The 18,351-nt window shown below is 37.2% G+C and overlaps 1 long non-coding RNA gene across 1 annotated transcript; it reads right to left on the reverse strand.

Annotated features, from left to right (window-relative positions):
- Positions 1-3,808: 3,808 nt before the first annotated feature.
- Positions 3,809-7,800, reverse strand: LOC107851605. The gene is made up of 2 exons (XR_001669079.2): positions 7,107-7,800; positions 3,809-4,192 (listed from the first exon to the last, which is right to left on the reverse strand). It is a non-coding gene; the product is annotated as an uncharacterized LOC107851605 (long non-coding RNA).
- Between the last annotated feature and the right edge of the window lie 10,551 nt (positions 7,801-18,351).

Consider the following 18,351-nt stretch of genomic DNA (forward strand, 5'->3'; position numbering starts at 1 on the left):
GAACCGAGTATATGAGGTGTATGCAGTTGTATAAACATCATCATAAATATTTATAAGAAATATGTAGGATGTATAAAAGACACATAGCCCGAAGAAAATCATCATAATAATGAGAGAATGAAGTAAGTACAATAACACATGTGAGTCATCATATAATTTGTCAATCACTTTCAGTTCATCAAGAATATCAATTCTCATAATGTAAATATCATTTAAATCTTTCGAAAGAATAACTTTCACAATTCCACTTTCAAATCACTTCACCATTCACCATAGACACAAGGAAACACACACACTGGGAGATCCTATAACCGACATAAACCATGTGAGCTACATGGAGTCCAACGTACAACCCACGTTGGGGAGAGCCGTCCTATTCTTGCCATCGGAGTAGGACTATCGATATCAAATCCATACAAACTAGTGATCACTATATAAATCAGCCTCAGGCTCACTCCTACGGGGGCACGTAGTTCTAGGGAAGTAAGGTTGCTTTATATCTCCCACTCGGTGCTAAAGATTTCTCCCGAACTTAGCTCAGATCATTTCAAAGACAATCCACAACAAAACAATTTCAGTAATATATAAATATACATCGGGAGCCATTATGCTTCTCATCTATCAAAATCAACCACGTTGTGGATTTCTTTCACACTCGAGTTCAAAACAACTCCATTAAGACCAAAAGGTCAAATCATTCAAAATATTTCAAATATTCAACATCAACGTGCTTATAACACACACTTTCTAAAAAAAACACAATTTCCAATAGGGATTCACGACCCAAATATCAAAATCATGATAAATATCGTTCAAGATTCATGTTTTATAACTCCACACATGTAAATTCATCTTTCAAAATCATAAACATCAAGATTTCATAATAATCATCATAAGATATGGGTTCATGCTTCAAATTCGTAAAAATCAAATAAAAATCATGCCTTTGTAAAGAAAATTACTTTTGGGCACAAGAACGAAAAAGAGTTCTTGTTGAAAAACCCCACATAACTTGAATGATGAACTTTAGATCGATACTCATTTTTGAGATGTTAATCGTGCCTTTGAATGATGCTTCTTGGAGTTCTTGAACTAGGAACTTGGAATCTTGAATAAATTTGCAGAATTAATGGTGAACTTTGGAGGTTCTTGAAGTTGGATGTAGGAGCTTAGGATTTTCTTTTTGAGGGAGTTTGATGAAATATAACATATAATGCTTCTAATAGGCTTTAATATAGGGTTTGAACGGATTTTGGGTGAGGGGGAATGACCAAAACGCCCCTAAAAATCAAAAAAATTCTCGAATCTGTCCTTTGGTGGACTGTTTTGATAGTCTAAAGTAGATCAACCATAACGTTTTACTCCGATATTCAAATTGGATGAAACCAATTTCATTAGAAAGAGGACTCACAGAGCTTTCCGTTGATATATAGTAGATCACCCAGATCATTATGTACAAGGAGTTATATCGTTTAAAGTTGGAGCAAAAATACGCCAGTCCTCAGTACTTTTTCCTACACGTAAAATTTCCCGGGGTATTACAGAAACAAGTTTGAGTAGGTCATTTTGTCACCTGCCAAAGAATAAGGCAAATGAAGTATAGCTAAGTTATGGTCTAGAGGAAGCCACCTCTAGAGTATTGGTTGTTATTGCTTAGTTGCTTTTTAAAGCCCTATATATCCTTGAATGTTGCATCTTATGATGAGGGGTGTAGTGGAAATTAGCTTAGCCCGTGTGCAATGAGCTACTTGTGGTTGCGACTAAAGTTGAAATCATTGTGAGCTTTAAAGTATAAAGTTTAGGCATAGAGAATTATTGTCTCATGGTAAGAGGTAGTGTTTCTTGGGGACAAGCAATGCTTTAAGCTGGGGGTGTTGATGAATGATGATTTTACCACTCACTCTCACTAAATATTTATGCACATTACCTTATTTTGAATGAATGAGACATATTGGTGACAAAATGCACTAATATCCACTCTTTGCAGGCATAGAGTTGAGGAGATCAAAAGATGAGGATTAGAGCCGAAAATTATCAAAAAGGAGCAGGAAAAGTGCAGCTGAAGACTTGGACCAGAAAGGCCTTAGGTATCGTGGTCGTGGTCTGTTGACCACAATCGCAGTAGTCAAGTAAAATTCATTCAACCGCAATTGCAGATGTTACCCGCGGTCGCGTTACCGCGGTCATAGCCCGACCCGCGCGATTGCGACTTAGCGAAGAAATAAGTCCAAGGGCAAAACTGAAAATGCACGTGAATGATCCTAATTTTTTTTTTAGGTTTAGCTCTTGAATTCATAGCCTCCATTTTTGGAGAATAAAATATTGTACAATTTTTTGGTAAAGAATACATTGGAGACTTTCTAAGTGGAAGATTAGCTCACTTCCATTGCTGATTTGTGGGAGTGTCAAGTTTGAAGTAACATTCATTTAAGCTTCAATAAATCACTTCAATAGAGATTATGGGTATATCTATGCTTATTTATCTTATGTGTAGCTAGATCTCCCTCTTGGAGTTATGTGTGAATAGGGGTTAAAAGTGTGTATGGGTTGTTATTGATTAACTTCTATTTAGTAGTTCATGTTTATGGGTTTTATCATTGCTATGCTAACTTGGTTGGGGTTTGATGGGTGAAAGACCGAAATACCCATAAGGGTATGATGAGTGAAATCTCCATGCTCTAGAAAACCAAAAACCATCTTCGAAAGAAGGGTTTTGGGTGAAGTTTAGGAATCCATATCATCCTTGAAAGAGGGATGTGGAGACCAAAGCAATGATAGATAATTGTATATGTAGTTTGCTAAATTTTCACTATCTTAGACATAAGGGTGAATGCGAGATTGACTATACCATAAGTATCATCCTAGAAACAGGGATGCCTAGATTAAGGTTGTGCTTACAAATTATTGAGCACACCTATTAGGTATTCGAAAGAATCAATGGGTGAAAATTTGATGTTTTGTTGAAAGACTAGCATCAAAATCTATAAGCAAACCTATCCATATTTGACTTACTAAATTGATGTTGATTGCTAACACCCACATATCACTCCCTTAGTAGTGTATAATCCCAAGATCCCTGCATACCTGTTAAAACTCTAATTATTCGTAGCCACAAATTTATACTAGAAAAACCCAAACATAAACGTTAGTGTAGATACCTATCTCCACCAGTTTTACCTTCTAGTAAAATTGATTTGGATTTTACTTGTTTCTATTATTTAGAAGTAACTTGATTGCCACTCACATTGTTCCTCGTGGATTCGACCCCGACTCCAATGTTGGGTAAATATATTGACGACAACCGTCTTTCACTTAAATTGATGTGTAAGTTGAGCGTTATCAACTAGTATAGGAAAAGAAACATCGCTTAGGACACAACTCCAACCTCTCCTATCCAAAGTCATGTCCCCAATAAGAACAAGGTAATCAATTTATATCTTGCAACACTGAACATATACATACGGTAGAGCAATAAAATAGAAATAGCAGCACCTATTTAATAACTGTCAGAAAGATAAAACTAGATTGGCTCAAACCAAATAATCATTATCCCTATAGTCTAACAGTATACCTAGTGTCTACTGATTAATTATGTTTAAACTCACCTATGAAGATCACTAATTTAATAATCCTTTCATATTTTGCACAAAATGCAATAGACATTCTTCCATTCTCTTGGATTTATTTAGCAGCGTATCCTCCAACAGTACATAAAGAGAGAAATATAGATAACAAACAACCAATACCCACTGATTACAGTAGGTAAGTGATCATTGTACCTGAGATAGAGATAAAAGTTCAACGGCCAGAACCTAAAACTCTTGTTTTGCCTTTTCGATTATCTCTCAATCCAAAGAGTTAAAAACATAAATCTGTATACAATAAAGCACTTAGAAAACAAGTGTCTTGGTACAGATTAAGAAATAATGTACACAATATACCATAAAAAATCATAGAAATCCATAATAATTTCAGTTTATGTATCATAGGAGCATGCAGCAAGCTCAAGCTTGACCAAGACTCTTGAAGTTTCACTGAAATTAGCTTTCTAATCCACACAATTCACTGAATAACCAAAGAAATTCTGTGCACGATATATTATATCGATTATTCAAGCACAAGAATTCTACAGATGATATAACACAACTTCTCTTTGAAAACCAATCATATTTGCTGGACCTCTATCACTTTTCTGCACAAAAGAAAGACACCAATTAGATGTTCAAGAAACAGTATTAACTCATTTTTGCAACAATATACGGTATGGTCACTTTATGGAGTCCCTTTTTTCCTGAAACATGGAACTATACCAGCTAAATCAATGGTTTAATTCAAAAAACAAGAAAACTACCAGCAGCACATCTCCTTCTACTGACCAAGTGCTTGAATAAATCTTTGACACACTTAAACCTATAATGCACCTTAACAATTACCGATAATAAAATATATCAACATTAGTCTTGTTCTTTTACCAGCCAGCTTGAGTCTACAATGTAGATATATACAACTGAGGACCTAAACAAGTTGTCCAACTTGAAAATAAAATGATTCATAGTTTGAAGAAATACATGTTGAAGTGGCTTGATAAGAATGAGTTGGGACTTGGACATTTCAGAAGCTGGAATTGGGCATTCTGGTATTATAAGGCTTGTTGATCAAACAAAGAGTTACCCTAACAAAAATATTTGATATCAAAATGAGTGCCATCTTAGAATACTAGATGCTCATTCTGATCAACAGGTCTTACAATACCAGAATCATCAACAAGGTCATCATAACAAAACAAATCTTGTGTCTTCAAATAACTCAGTTGATTCGCAACACTTGCTTTAAAATAAAATACTTTCTCCATGAAGACCAAATCTCTACTAACAAAAATTGACCTATTGTCAAGATCATATAGCTTATAACCCTTTTGAGTGGGACTATACTCAAATGGTACTACTTTAACTGCTCTTGGACTTAATTTGTCCTTTTATGTGAGTACTGTAGCAAAACACAAGGAACCAATAACCCTCAAGTGTGATAGAGAAGGTTGTTTACCATAACACAAGGACCTATGTAGATATTACCTCCCACTAGTATGTAAAGTAGTGTACAAAGATTGATCAACAATGTAAAGCAGTCATGCTTCATAGATTGATTTGGCCAAATAACATTTGCTCTACCACCATTATCATACATTCAATACATGACAAAAGTATGTGATTCTACATTGGTCTTATTTTTTCGTATAAACAAGAAAAAGTCATTTTATACTCATCTACTATTATACAAGATGAAAGTCAGATACTTTGGAGACTTTACTGAATGAACTTGAAAGGTTGAGCCTGTAATGAGAATATAACATAGAATCATTGAATTGACACAAAATTTCTAAGTTATGTAACTTTAAGATATAATTAATTTTTTTTACAAAATTCCCAAGTTATGAATTGGATGTGTACATAGATGTGTTAACATTACCAGCAGCCCAATTATTAGAAGCTACTTGATTATATACCAACAATTAAATGTTGGACCTTCATTACAGCTTGTTTTGTTTACCAAAACATGATCATTTTATATCAGATTACTACTTGTAACATACAAAGATATTGGCTGAACACTTTGAGATTTAACACCCACCACTTAAAATTACTAGCCCGCTGCTGTAGAACAACCAGCCCAATTCACCAAAAAGAACTCACAAAAGATAAAGAAGATGGACTAACCCATTATATAAATAAAAAAGAAAGATGCCTTGTAGAAATCGTACCTCCAACCTATCTTCTTGTTAAGCTATGTCAATTTTAAGGATCCAATCACCTTCCTGCTTCTTTAAATTACATACATTCTCTGAAATCACTATTACTCTTACTCTGAGATCTGACATCACCAAACTATATCCATTGCATCATAGAAACAACAGGTAGAGGAAATTGACTATCTTCCATCGCTGGCCATTAATTTGATCATTAAAGGAATAAAAGGGGAACCGGTAGGACAAACCACCTCAGAGCAATGTGAAGACTACAACAAAAGAACTGAAAACTTTTCTTGATGTTCAGAGTGTGATGCAGGCTACTATACAGGAGATATATCAATTTCTATTTTGAAATCTCCCAACTCCAAGTGTTTCACCAAGAGATAAAGTCTAAGGACATAGAGGGACAACTGCAAGGTGTGCCTTAGAGGGACAACTGTATAGATCAAATACGACTATTAGAATAGGTTTTTCTATACTGTTTGAATCTGTCTAGTACCAGTATAGATCAGTTATGGTTAGAAAAAGTAGAGAAATGGGTGGTCTGACCCATTTGGCTTTGTAACTATTTCCTTGGTATCAAATAAAATATTTGCTTACCATTAAAAAGTGCTCGATGGGTCCAGGTTTCCCTATCCCATATTATGAGTATTTTCTCTATTTTCGGATCTGAGTTTTTTTAAACAATTCAGATAATTTGAATACCTATAACTTGTATCACAAAGGTATGGCCGACATCCCTGATCATGATAGCTACAAATGAGAAGAACGACATTGTGTGGATGATCCATGCATATAGGGCATGAAGTTCCATCCAATTACTTATACAGGACATATATATCTACATCATTTGATGTTCTTGGTTTCTTACCAGCCATCTACGTACACCATAAAGTGTTGCTAAAAGCAATGGAACCATTAGACAAATACAACAGCTAGTAATATGGAAACAAGACATATTGTAGTATGACAAACAGTGAGCGAACTGTTTATAAAAATATATCATTAACTAGTTTGTGCAAACTAATGAACCAATAGATCACAAGCAATGTTATTTGGAAAGAAGCAAATTCCAATTGGGTTAACAACAACTCGGAAAATTTGAAACACAAACAATACAGATAGCCAGTAGAGACCATCAAAGTGAAACACAAATTACCTTATTACCTAGGGACTCAATTTTTAAGCTTTTAAACGACTACTCATCTTAGCCAGACCAATATAGGTACGCCATTATGGGTTTACAGAAGCTAAAATCTAGGTAAACTATTGCAGGTTTACGGAAGCTAAAATAGACACTGAGCTTCTAAATTAAAAAACTTAAATTAGGTCAAATCGTTAATTAAAAGAATAAACTAACCTTAAAATCCTTAAATTCTGAAACAACAATGCTTAAAAATGCAGAAAGCCGACTCGCCGGAGCTCCGATAGCCGTTAACTTTTTCGTCTTCTTTCTACTGGTCAACAACAAGAATGCAATAGGAGAAATGGGTTTTCGATTACAACAAGCGAACCAAACAACAATAATGCAAAGTACAGCAAGCCTAATAGATTGAGGAGAAATGGATTTTTGATTTCTAGGAAATGGGTTTTCAATCCATCTCCTTTACTCAATTTCCAGGCAATTGGAGCAACAAAATCTAGATTTATGATTGACGAGAAATGGGTTTTTGATTTCTAGGTAATGGGTTTTCGATCCATCTCCTTTACTCTATTTCCAGAAAATTGGAGCTACAAAATCTAGATTTATGATTGAGGAGAAATGGGGTTTCAATCCACTTTTTGCAATTGGAGTTACATTGAGAAATGGAGTAAGTTTTTCGCTAAGAAAGAATGAGGGATTTTTGATATTTTCTAGTCAGAAATTTTTTTGGGCTGACTTATGTGAAATATTGTGGAGGAAAATTAAAAAGCAATGCAATAGATAATTTTTTCTTGCCATAGTTACTTCTATGGCAATGGTTTTATAAAGCGTTGCTATACATATATCAATTGCAACGGTTCATTTTCAATAGTAATAGTTATAGTGCTAATAGAACTATTATTTTTGGCAACAGTTGAAAGTGTTGCTATAGATATTCTATAGCAATACTTTTGTAATCATCGTAAAAAAGTTCGTTGTCATAGACCTAATTTCTGGGAGTGATAAGATATAATCCTCTTAGGGCTCAAATGAAGTGCACTCTTCCAAGCTATCCTTGGCACACCCGACAAAGCTAAAGTCATAATCTTATCAAAACAATCTAAGACAACATGATAATAAGCCAACCAATCCATACCCAAAATAACATCAAAGTCAATCATATCTAATACAAGCAAATCTACCAAAGTCTCATGCCTGAAAAAAGTCACAACACAAGATCGGTACATCCGATCCACCATTCAAAAATCACCTACCGGGGTAGATACAATAATAGGCAGGGCAAGAGGCTCACTAGTAGAATGAAAACCCGAAGCAAAATACACAAACACATAGAAGAAAGTCAATTTGGGATCAAATAACGCAGATGCAAGTCTAAAACAAACGAGGAAGATACCTATGGTCACAACATCTGAAGCCTCTACCTCAGGTCTGGCTGGTATAACATAACACTGTCCACGACTACTAACTGGCTGAGTAGCCCCACGACCACCACCACGGGCTCTACCATCTCTACCTCTCGCACCTTTAGTAGACTTCTACCTCTCACAGATTAAATAGGAGTAGCTCTAAACACACGACGAGAACAGTCCTTGGCCACATGGCTAATCTCATCACACACATAGCAACCTCTACGACCAATCTCAACAGAAGAAGGTATATTTGGGCCAAAACGGTCATCCTAAACTACTGATTTAGAATATCCACCACCTGAACTCTATAAAGTCACCTGCACTGGCCTACCATAGTATCCACAAGAACCTCTAAAATCTCTACCTCAATAGGTCTGACTCCTGAACTCACCAAAACATCGTGCCTTCTTGGTGCCTCCCTGAGATGTACTAAGAATATCCCCTGTTATGTTAGCATGATCCATAATACTTTGAAAAGAATCCCCAAAATAACTATTTGAGATGTAGCAAACAAAAATAAAAACCTTCAAACCCTTCACAAACTTTCAAACCTTCTCAGACTCGATGGAAATGCTATCATATGAATATCTAGACAGGGCATAGAAGCGTGCTTTATACTCTACAACTATCATGGAGCCCTGCTCCAAATGATCAAACTCGTCTCTCATACTATCTCTCAAATTGAAAGGCACAAATCTCTCCAATAAAGCATCAACAAACTAATCCCAAGTCATCTCAGGAGAATCACAATGTCTACAGCTCACAAATAACCTCCACTAATCTCTAGCACTATCTCTCAACTGATAGGTCATATAAGTAATACCATCCGTACAAAAAGAGTGAAACACACTCAAAACACATGGCATGAAAGAACTTTGCATGATAAAGAATAAAATGAGGGAAGTTTCCTAAAGACGTCCTATAGTCTCTCGAAGATAGATACAGACATCTATGTATCGATCCTCGAAACTCTATTAGACATCTTTTTCTTATATCATTGAGACTAATAAAACTTGTCTGCTATGATACCAATTTTTCATGAACCAAAAATAAGGGTCATGATGGCACTTGTCGCGGCGTAACTTGACAAGTAAGTCTACAAAAAAGAAAAAAAAAGGACAGAAATGCTCAAGGTAAGGCTTCTAAAGCGAAACCAAACCATACAAGTAATCATAACAATGTGGAAAGAACTTATCCAAAATATCAGTCATGCCAGAAACCAGGTGTCAATAATGTAAGAACTACTACTAAAATCCAAAAGTCAAATACATCAGAAAAATAACCACAAAGGAATAATATTTGTCTCTGAATACTAATAAATACATAACTAATACAAAAAGATAGAGATGAACTCCGGATGTATGGATGCCCATCCGCTACCTTAAGTAATTTGAAAACACCTAAAAATTAACTAATCTGAGGCGTACCCAAACCTGAAGCTGCACCGAAAGGGTGCAGTAGGAGTGAGTACGGACCATTTGTACTCAGTAGGTATCATAGGCCGACTGAGCAAATTAGAAAATAAAGCATACAAAATACACACTAAGGGCACATCACCTGCAATCAGAAAATATTCCACAATGGTAGCCCACACCGCTTGCACTAAGAGTTCTAATATATCACATATATTACAAAACACACCAAGATAGAACACAAGTATATGTTATGTCACATATAAGTAGAACAAGGGAGAACATATAGATACAAGATCATCAAATACAAGTAAATAAAGGTAAGACAAATACATAGATGACAAGTCAATATGGCAATACAACACAACATAAGCAGAATAAAGCAAGTGTAATGTATATAATAATGATGATGATCATGAAGATAATGATGCATGAGGTCATCACAAAACCTCTGGGATCATCGCACAATCCCTGTATACACCTACTATAACGACCCAAAATCACCTCCCGGGATGTCACATGGTGCTTAAGGCTACAAGTATCCCCAAGCTAACCCTTTGAGCCTATTACTACCTATAATAACTCAATTCGAGATAAAATAAACAAAAAACTAGCACTGTCATATCAATGATAGAAAATACGAAGAAAATACTTGGTCCAAACGACTACAAAACTAGAAATCTCAACATACTAACAATCTGATAACTTGTCTGACAAAGCCTCTACTACTCAAGTTTACTAGAGAGCCATTGGGATAGGTCCCCAACTGACTCAAACTGAAGTGAAAGCAATAATATGTTTACTAACAATACTGAAATATCTGAAGATAGGTCCTTAAACCATGAGGACTCACCACTGTGGAGATGTAGACAAGGGTACTCGAAAATCACTGACGAGGCTGGGACTGAGCACCTGAACCTACATTATAAGACAATGTAGCACATAGACGTATATATGGGTCAGCACTTGGGAATGTACTGAGTATATGGGGGTATATGCATTTACAGAAAATAATATCCATACTCTTAAATCAAATCATGCATGCAAATATGAATGACTCGCATAGCTTGAATAAGTCTACAATATAAAGCTCATAAATCATGTAGAATGAAGCATTTAGCATAAATCTCGTGAGTCATTATACTTTAGCTTTAAAATCTGAACTCTTCTCTTATTCTCATTACTCGAAGACTAAAGAAAGCTTTAAACAACACTTTCAAACTCATGCATATATATCATGGAGAGTAAAACTTCTTTAATGCTCAAGGACTTAGAACTCTTTTAAACTCAAGAAACTTGGAACTCGGAATTCTATAACTCTTACTAGTAGCAAAAACTACTTTCTTCTTGGGAAAATTTTACTTCAAGAAACTATTTTGGAAATCTTACTATTAGGGAAAATCACTTATCTCAAAGCTTTAGGGAAAATATTCTATCTCAAGGGAGGTTCTCTTAACCAACATACACTATGCGAGTTACATGGAGTCCAACGTCTTATCCTCCTAAGGAAGAAATCTTACATTGGGGAGAGGCGTCATACTCTTGCCAAGGAGTATAACCTCAACTCAGTGATCACTTATCCGGCCTCGGGCCCATAAATCTCAATCTTATGGTGGCACATAGTTCTGGGGTATGAAATCATAGTAACTTACCCAACTCGGTGCTAAATACTACTCCCTTTTAGTTAGCTACGCTTATCTCATGGAAATTCACTTTAAAAATAATCTCGTGGTTCATAAAGAACCCAACTATAAAATCTGTAATCTCACGTAGTAAAGTGGATTTCAAAGGTACTATGACCATTAAGGTCAAAACTTTCTCAATAATCTCAAAGTACTTAAATCATGGGTGCTTATAGCACCAAAGTTCATGAAATTGCAAATCTCAAGTAGGGATTAATGACCCATAATCAAATCTTAGGTTAAGACTTATCAAAATGCATACTAGATATCATATGGACTCATAAATCATATAGAAATCTAGAATTTACAGCAATTTATCTCAAAATCTCAACGTACTCATATAGTTCAATTTCTAGAGCATAGCAACCATTAAATTCTCAAGGAATAACAATATAGGGTATAAACCCAGCTTCAATTTCTTAAGAAAACATGTAAAATCATGCTATTTGACTTTTAATTCATGGGAAACATCAAAAGCTTGCAACTAATAACAATGGGTGAAATACCCTAATTCAATTTCATGTAAAATCTCATAAATTGCAGAAAACTTATAGTTCAGAATAAGTCTTTGGGCACAAGGGTGAAAGGATTACCCTTGTTCAAAACCCCACATACCTTAGATTGTATAATTGGATGTACAAGCTTGTTTGAAACTCTTCCTCTTACTCTTTGAGAGAGGGTTCTTGAAGCCTTGGACTTGAGGAATTCAAATCTCAACTCAATTTGTAGAATCTATGGTGAATTCTTGAATCACTTGGAGAAGGGTTTTGGATTTGCTCTTGAGGGAGAAACCCTAGTTCTTGGATGTTTTGGGAGATAATGAGGCTATCTGTTTTTTTTTTTTACATATATCTAAGTGTTAAAAGGGGAAAAAGGCCAAAAAGTCCTTTTAAAACAACTTAAAAATAATGAACGAGATTTGAGATGGTTGGAGTGACGGTCCGTCGCAAGTCTGACAGTCCGTCGGATCGTCTGTTGTACATTGGTCAGAAAAAAGCCACATTGTCTTAGTTGCGACGGTCCTAGTGACAATCCATAGCTAGCTTGACGGTCCGTCATCTTGGCCGTCGCACTTGGGCCAAAAGAGGGAGTCACTGCCTTAGTTGCGATGGTCCGGGCGACGGTCCATCGCAAACTCGATGGTCCATCAACCTGTCCGTCGCACCTGGACGATTCCGACAACTCTAAGTAAAATGGCCATAACTTCTCACCCCGATGCCAAATTTGGACGAAATTGGTATCGTTGGAAAGCTAATTCAATTCTCTACATGAAAAAAGTTGATATTAGGGAAATTCTACATTTTTTGAAATATTTATCACTTGGGAAGTCAGCTTTTACTCTTCTTAAAGATGAAACTCGACTTGAACAAAAATCTGGGGTATTGCAATATCTCCCCCTTGGAAACATTCGTCGTCGAATGTCACTTGTTAGACCAAGAACACAGGAAAAATTGAGTACACATAGCTGAAGCAATTTTCTAAACGGCTCAAAATCTTTCTAAACTCTTGAATACTTCGAAAATTGTAAGAACTTATGCAAGAATAGATATATAGCTGAACTTTAGATTTAGAAGGGCTGAAGTAAGGAAGAATAATACCTTCGGCTTGATTTGAACTTGGGGAAAAGAGGTGCGGGTACTTGGTTTGCATGTCTGCTTCTGCCTCCTAAGTAGCACCCTCAACTGACCGGTTCCGCCATAAAACTTTGACTAAGGAAACCTCTTTATTCCTCAGTCTACGGATCTGAAAATCTAGGATCTCAATAGGAATCTCATCGAATGAAAGACTATTCTGAATATCAGCACTCTCCAAAGGATCTGCTACAACGGAATCACCAATATTCTTCTTAAGCATGGAGCATGAAAAATAGGATGAATGACTGACAACTCTGCAGGCAACTCAACTTCATAGTCTACTTTTCCAACAAAGCTCAAAACTCTATAGGGGCCAACATAACGGGGACTAAGATTTCCCTTTTTACCAAACCACTTCACCCCTTTCATAGGTGAAATCTTTAAGTATACCAAATCACCCACCTCAAATTCAAGATCTCTTCTCCTCACATCGACATATGGCTTTTGATGACTCTGAGCTATCTTCAACCTTTCTCTAATCAACTTAACTTTCTCCATAGCCTTAAATACTACATCAGGCCCAATCACAGCAGCTTCACTCACTTTAAACCAATCTATGGGTAATCTACATCTTCTACCATACAAAGTCTCAAATCGTGCTATCTCGATGCGAGCATGGTAACTATTGTTATAAGGAAACTCTATCAATGACAAATGCTCATCCCAACTACCTTTGAAATCAAGAGCACATGCCCTCAACATATCTTCTAGAGTCTGAATGGTCCTCTCAGCCTGACCATCTGTCTGCAGATGAAAAGTGGAACTCAAATGAACTTGGGTACCAAGACCCTGCTAAAATGCTCTCCAAAACTGAGAAGTAAATTGAGTACCCCTATCCGAAATGATAGACAAGGGAACTCTATGCAACTTGACAAACTCTCGGACGTACAACCTAGAATAATCCTTAGCTGTATAAGATGTATGCATGGGCAAGAAATATGTGGACTTAGTCAGCCTGTCTACAACAACCCAAATATAATCATGATGACGAAGCGAAAGAGGTAAACCAATCATGAAGTCTATATTCACCCCTTCTCACTTCTAAGTGGGTATACCAAACTCTTGCATCACACCACCAGGTCTTTGATGCTCTACCTTAAACTGTTGGCACGTTGCACACTTTGCTACAAACTTAGTTATATCCTTCTTCATACCATTTCACCAATAGATTTTCCGCAAGTTGCGGTACATCTTGGTAGCGCCAAGATTAATGGAATACCATGCGCCATACGCTTCAGCCATAATCCTCTGCCTAAAATCATCAACACATGAAACATTCAACCTACCCTGCAATCTCAACACGCCATCTCCCCCTTGGGAGAAAACCTCTACCTTTTGGTCCTTAACTGACTCCTTCAGTCTGACCAAACTAGGATCTCGGTCTTACTTCTCCTTCACTTCTGAAACTAAAGAGGATTCAGAAGTACTTTGGTGCTACTTTGCACCAAAGTACTTCCCCGCAACCTAACACCCAATCTAGCCAGAAAATGCACATCACGGGCTAACTCTTTCTTACCTTCCTCAACATGAGCAACACTACCCATAGACAACCTGCTAAGGGTATCTACCACTACATTGGCCTTGCCCGGGTGATATAACATACTCATATCATAGTCTTTTAACAACTCTAACCACTTCTTCTTCCTAAGATTCAACTCCCTCTGGGTAAACACATACTGCAAGCTCTTATGATCAGTAAACACATCAACATAGACACCATAAAGATAATGTCTCCAGATTTTCAAAGCAAAGACTACAACAGCTAATCAAGATCAGGGGTTGGGTAGTTCTTTTCATACGGCTTCAACTGTCTAGAGCATAGGCTATAACCTTACCTATTTATATCAACACACAACCCAAAACAACTCTACAGGCATCACAATACACCACAAAACCATCTATACCATCAGGCAAAGTCAACACAAGGGTTGAAGTAAGTCGAGTCTTCAACTCCTGAAAACTCTTCTTATAGGAATCTAACCACTGGAACTTAACTTTCTTTTGGGTCAACCGAGTTATGGGAGATGTAATAGAAGAGAAACCTTCAAAAAATGGCGGTAGTAGCCAGCTAGACCCAAGAAACTTCTAATGTCAGACGGGGAAATAGGTCTAGGCCAAGTTCTTACAGCTTCTGTCGTTTGGGGATCAACTCTAATGCCTTCAGCTGAAACAATATGACCCAAAAAAGCTACTGATCTTAGCTAAAATTTACACTTACTGAATTTGGTGAACAAGTGGTGATCTCTAAGAGTTTGCAAGATAATTCTAAGGTGATCTACATGGTTGTTCTCAGTACGGGAGTACACAAGGATGTCATCTATGAAAACAATGATAACCATATCAAGATATTGCTTGAACAGTCGATTCATGAGGTCCATAAAGGCTGTAAGGGCATCGGTTAGCCCGAAAGACATGACTAGAAACTCAAAGTGACCATAGCAGGTTCGAAAAACTGTCTTTAGGATATCACATTCCCTCACTTTAAACCGGTGATAGCCGGATCAAAGGTCTATCTTAGAGATATAACTTGCACCTTGCAACTGATCAAACAGGTCATCAATTCTCGAAAGAAGACACTTATTTTTTACTATGACCTTATTAAGCTGACGATAGTCAATGCACATACGCAAAGAACTATTTTTCTTTTGCATGAATAAAATAGGTGCGCCCCAAGGAGAAACACTGAGCCTTATGAAACCTTTCTCTAAAAGATCTTTGAGTTGCTCTTTCAACTCCTTAAGCTCTGCAGGTGCCATACAATAAGGCGGAATAGAAATAGGCTAAGTATCAGGAAAAAGGTCAATCCCGAATTCTATCTCTCTACCGAAAGGTACCCCTGGGAGATCTTCCAGAAAAACATTAGGAAACTCATTAACAATTCTAACTGACTGAATAGTTGGAGCCTCGGACTTAGTGTCTTTGACTCTAACTAGGTGATAAATGCAATCTTTAGATATTAGCTTTCTGGCCTTGAGATAGGAGATAAAATGACTCTTGGAGATACCGAACTCCTGGACCACTCAAAAACTGGTTCATCAGGAAACTGAAACTTGACCACATGGGTACGACAGTCTATAGATGCATAACAAGAATGAAACCAATCCATACCTAAAATAAGGTCAAAATTCACCATGTCTAACTCTATCAAGTCAGCAAATATGACTCTATGAAGAACAGTAACAGGACAATATTTATACACTTGCTTACCAATAATTGACTCACTCCCCTACTGGTGTGGAAACTAAGAAAGGATCAGGAATCCTTTCGAGACTTATTTTGAAATTCATAGCTACAAGTGGGGTCACATAATAGAAACTCAACCCGGGGTCCAACAACACATAAACATCAAAGCAGAAGATACGGAGCATATCAGTAACAACATTGGGAGAGTCCTCCTACTCTTGACGAGATGGAAAGGCATAGAATCTATTCTGGCACTGACCGCCAGTAGTGTTAGATGAAGCGCCCTGAGCAGAGGTGGGACGGGGTACAGGAGCTGGTGCACTAGTAGTCTGTTCCTGAGGTCGGGCATCTCTATTCCCCTGCCTACCATGTGGGTAATCTCTAAGTTTGTAGCCTAATTGCCACAACCAAAACAACCCCTCTGGTTCGTTAAACACTCACTAGGATGGTCCCTGCCATACTTAGCACAAGAAGGGTAGCCAGGTCTATTACTTACACTGTTCTGCGACCTAGACATAAAAGACCGATTCTCTTGCTCATGTCTGCCTCTAGGTGCGGGAGCACTAGCTGATGAAGGTGATGGCATAGACGAACGATTCTGGAAATATGGGTGGTTCCCTCTATGGGACCTATCCTGCCATGGAGCCCTACCTTAAGTTCATAAACTCATCAATCTTCACTTTCCTTATCTCAAGAGGAAAGAACTTGTCCAAGAATGCATCTTGGAATACCTGCCAAGTCAAAGGAGCAACATCCTCACCTCTACCCTTCCTCCACGATACAACCCAATCATAAGCAATGTCTTTTAATCTATAAGACGTCAACTCAACACTTTCTTCCTCAGAAATATGCATCACATGTGTGATTTTTCTCACCTCCTCAAGGTATAACTATGGGTCCTCACCTGCCTTAGACCCATAAAACTCTGGCGGATTCATCCGTATAAAATCACAAATCCTAGCAGCAGCTAAATCACCTCCCTACTGATTTGCAACTGCGGCCTGGTTACTGGCCTGAAATTAGCGGTGACTGCTTGGGCTAACGCCTGAAAGGCCGCCCTAAACTCAGCATGAAACACTGTCTCATTCAAGGGATCAACAGGCTGGGGTTGCTCATTATCGTTTCTGTGGGCTTCGATCTTTGGGAGGCATTTTCTGAAATAGGAGAGCACAAATTATTAGATAAGAGGGACAACTGTAGGCACGATAGAATCTGAAAGAAATAAATAGCTTTTTCCTAAAATGTTTTGTAGCCTCTTGCTCATAGATGTGGCGCGCTACACACCGATGATCAAGACTCTACTCAACGCGGCTTGTCAAACTCCCTAGGACTCCTTAAACCTTAGGTTTTGATACCAAGTTTATAACGATCTGCAATTACCTCCCGGATTGTCACATGGTGCTTAAGACTACAAGTAGCCCTAAGCTAACCCTTTGAGCCTATTACTACCTATAAAAACTAAATTTAAGATGAAATAAACAAAACACTACTACTGTCATATCAAATAATAGGAAATACGAAGAAATTACTTGGTCCAAACAACCACAAAACTGGAAATCTCAACATACTAACAATCTGATAACTAGTCTGACAAAGCCTCTACTACTCAAGTTTACTAGAGAGCCACTGGGATAGGTCCCCAACTGACTCAAACTAAACTGAAAGCAATAATATATCTACTAATAATACTGAAATGTCTAAAGATAGGTCCTCGAACCACGAGGACTTACCACTGTGGGGATGTAGACAAAGGTACTCAAAAATCACTGACGAGGCTGGGACTGAGCACCTGAACCTACATTACAGGACAATATAGCACATAAACGTCTATGTGGATCAGCACTTAGGAATGTACTGAGTATACAGGGGTGTATGCATTTACAGAAAATAATATATATACTCTTTAATCAAATCATGCATGCAAATATGAATGACTCACATAGCTTGAATAAGTCTACAATATAAAGCTCATAAATCATGTAAAATGAAGCATGTAGCACAAATCTCGTGAGTCATTATACTTTAGCTTTACAATCTGAACTCTTCTCTTATTCTCATTACTCGAAGACTAAAGAAAGCTTTAAACAAAACTTTTAAACTCATGCATATATCTCATGGAGAGTAAAATTTCTTTAATGCTC

This window comes from Capsicum annuum, chromosome 12 (assembly GCF_002878395.1).
Source record: "Capsicum annuum cultivar UCD-10X-F1 chromosome 12, UCD10Xv1.1, whole genome shotgun sequence".
Taxonomy (NCBI): domain Eukaryota; kingdom Viridiplantae; phylum Streptophyta; class Magnoliopsida; order Solanales; family Solanaceae; genus Capsicum; species Capsicum annuum.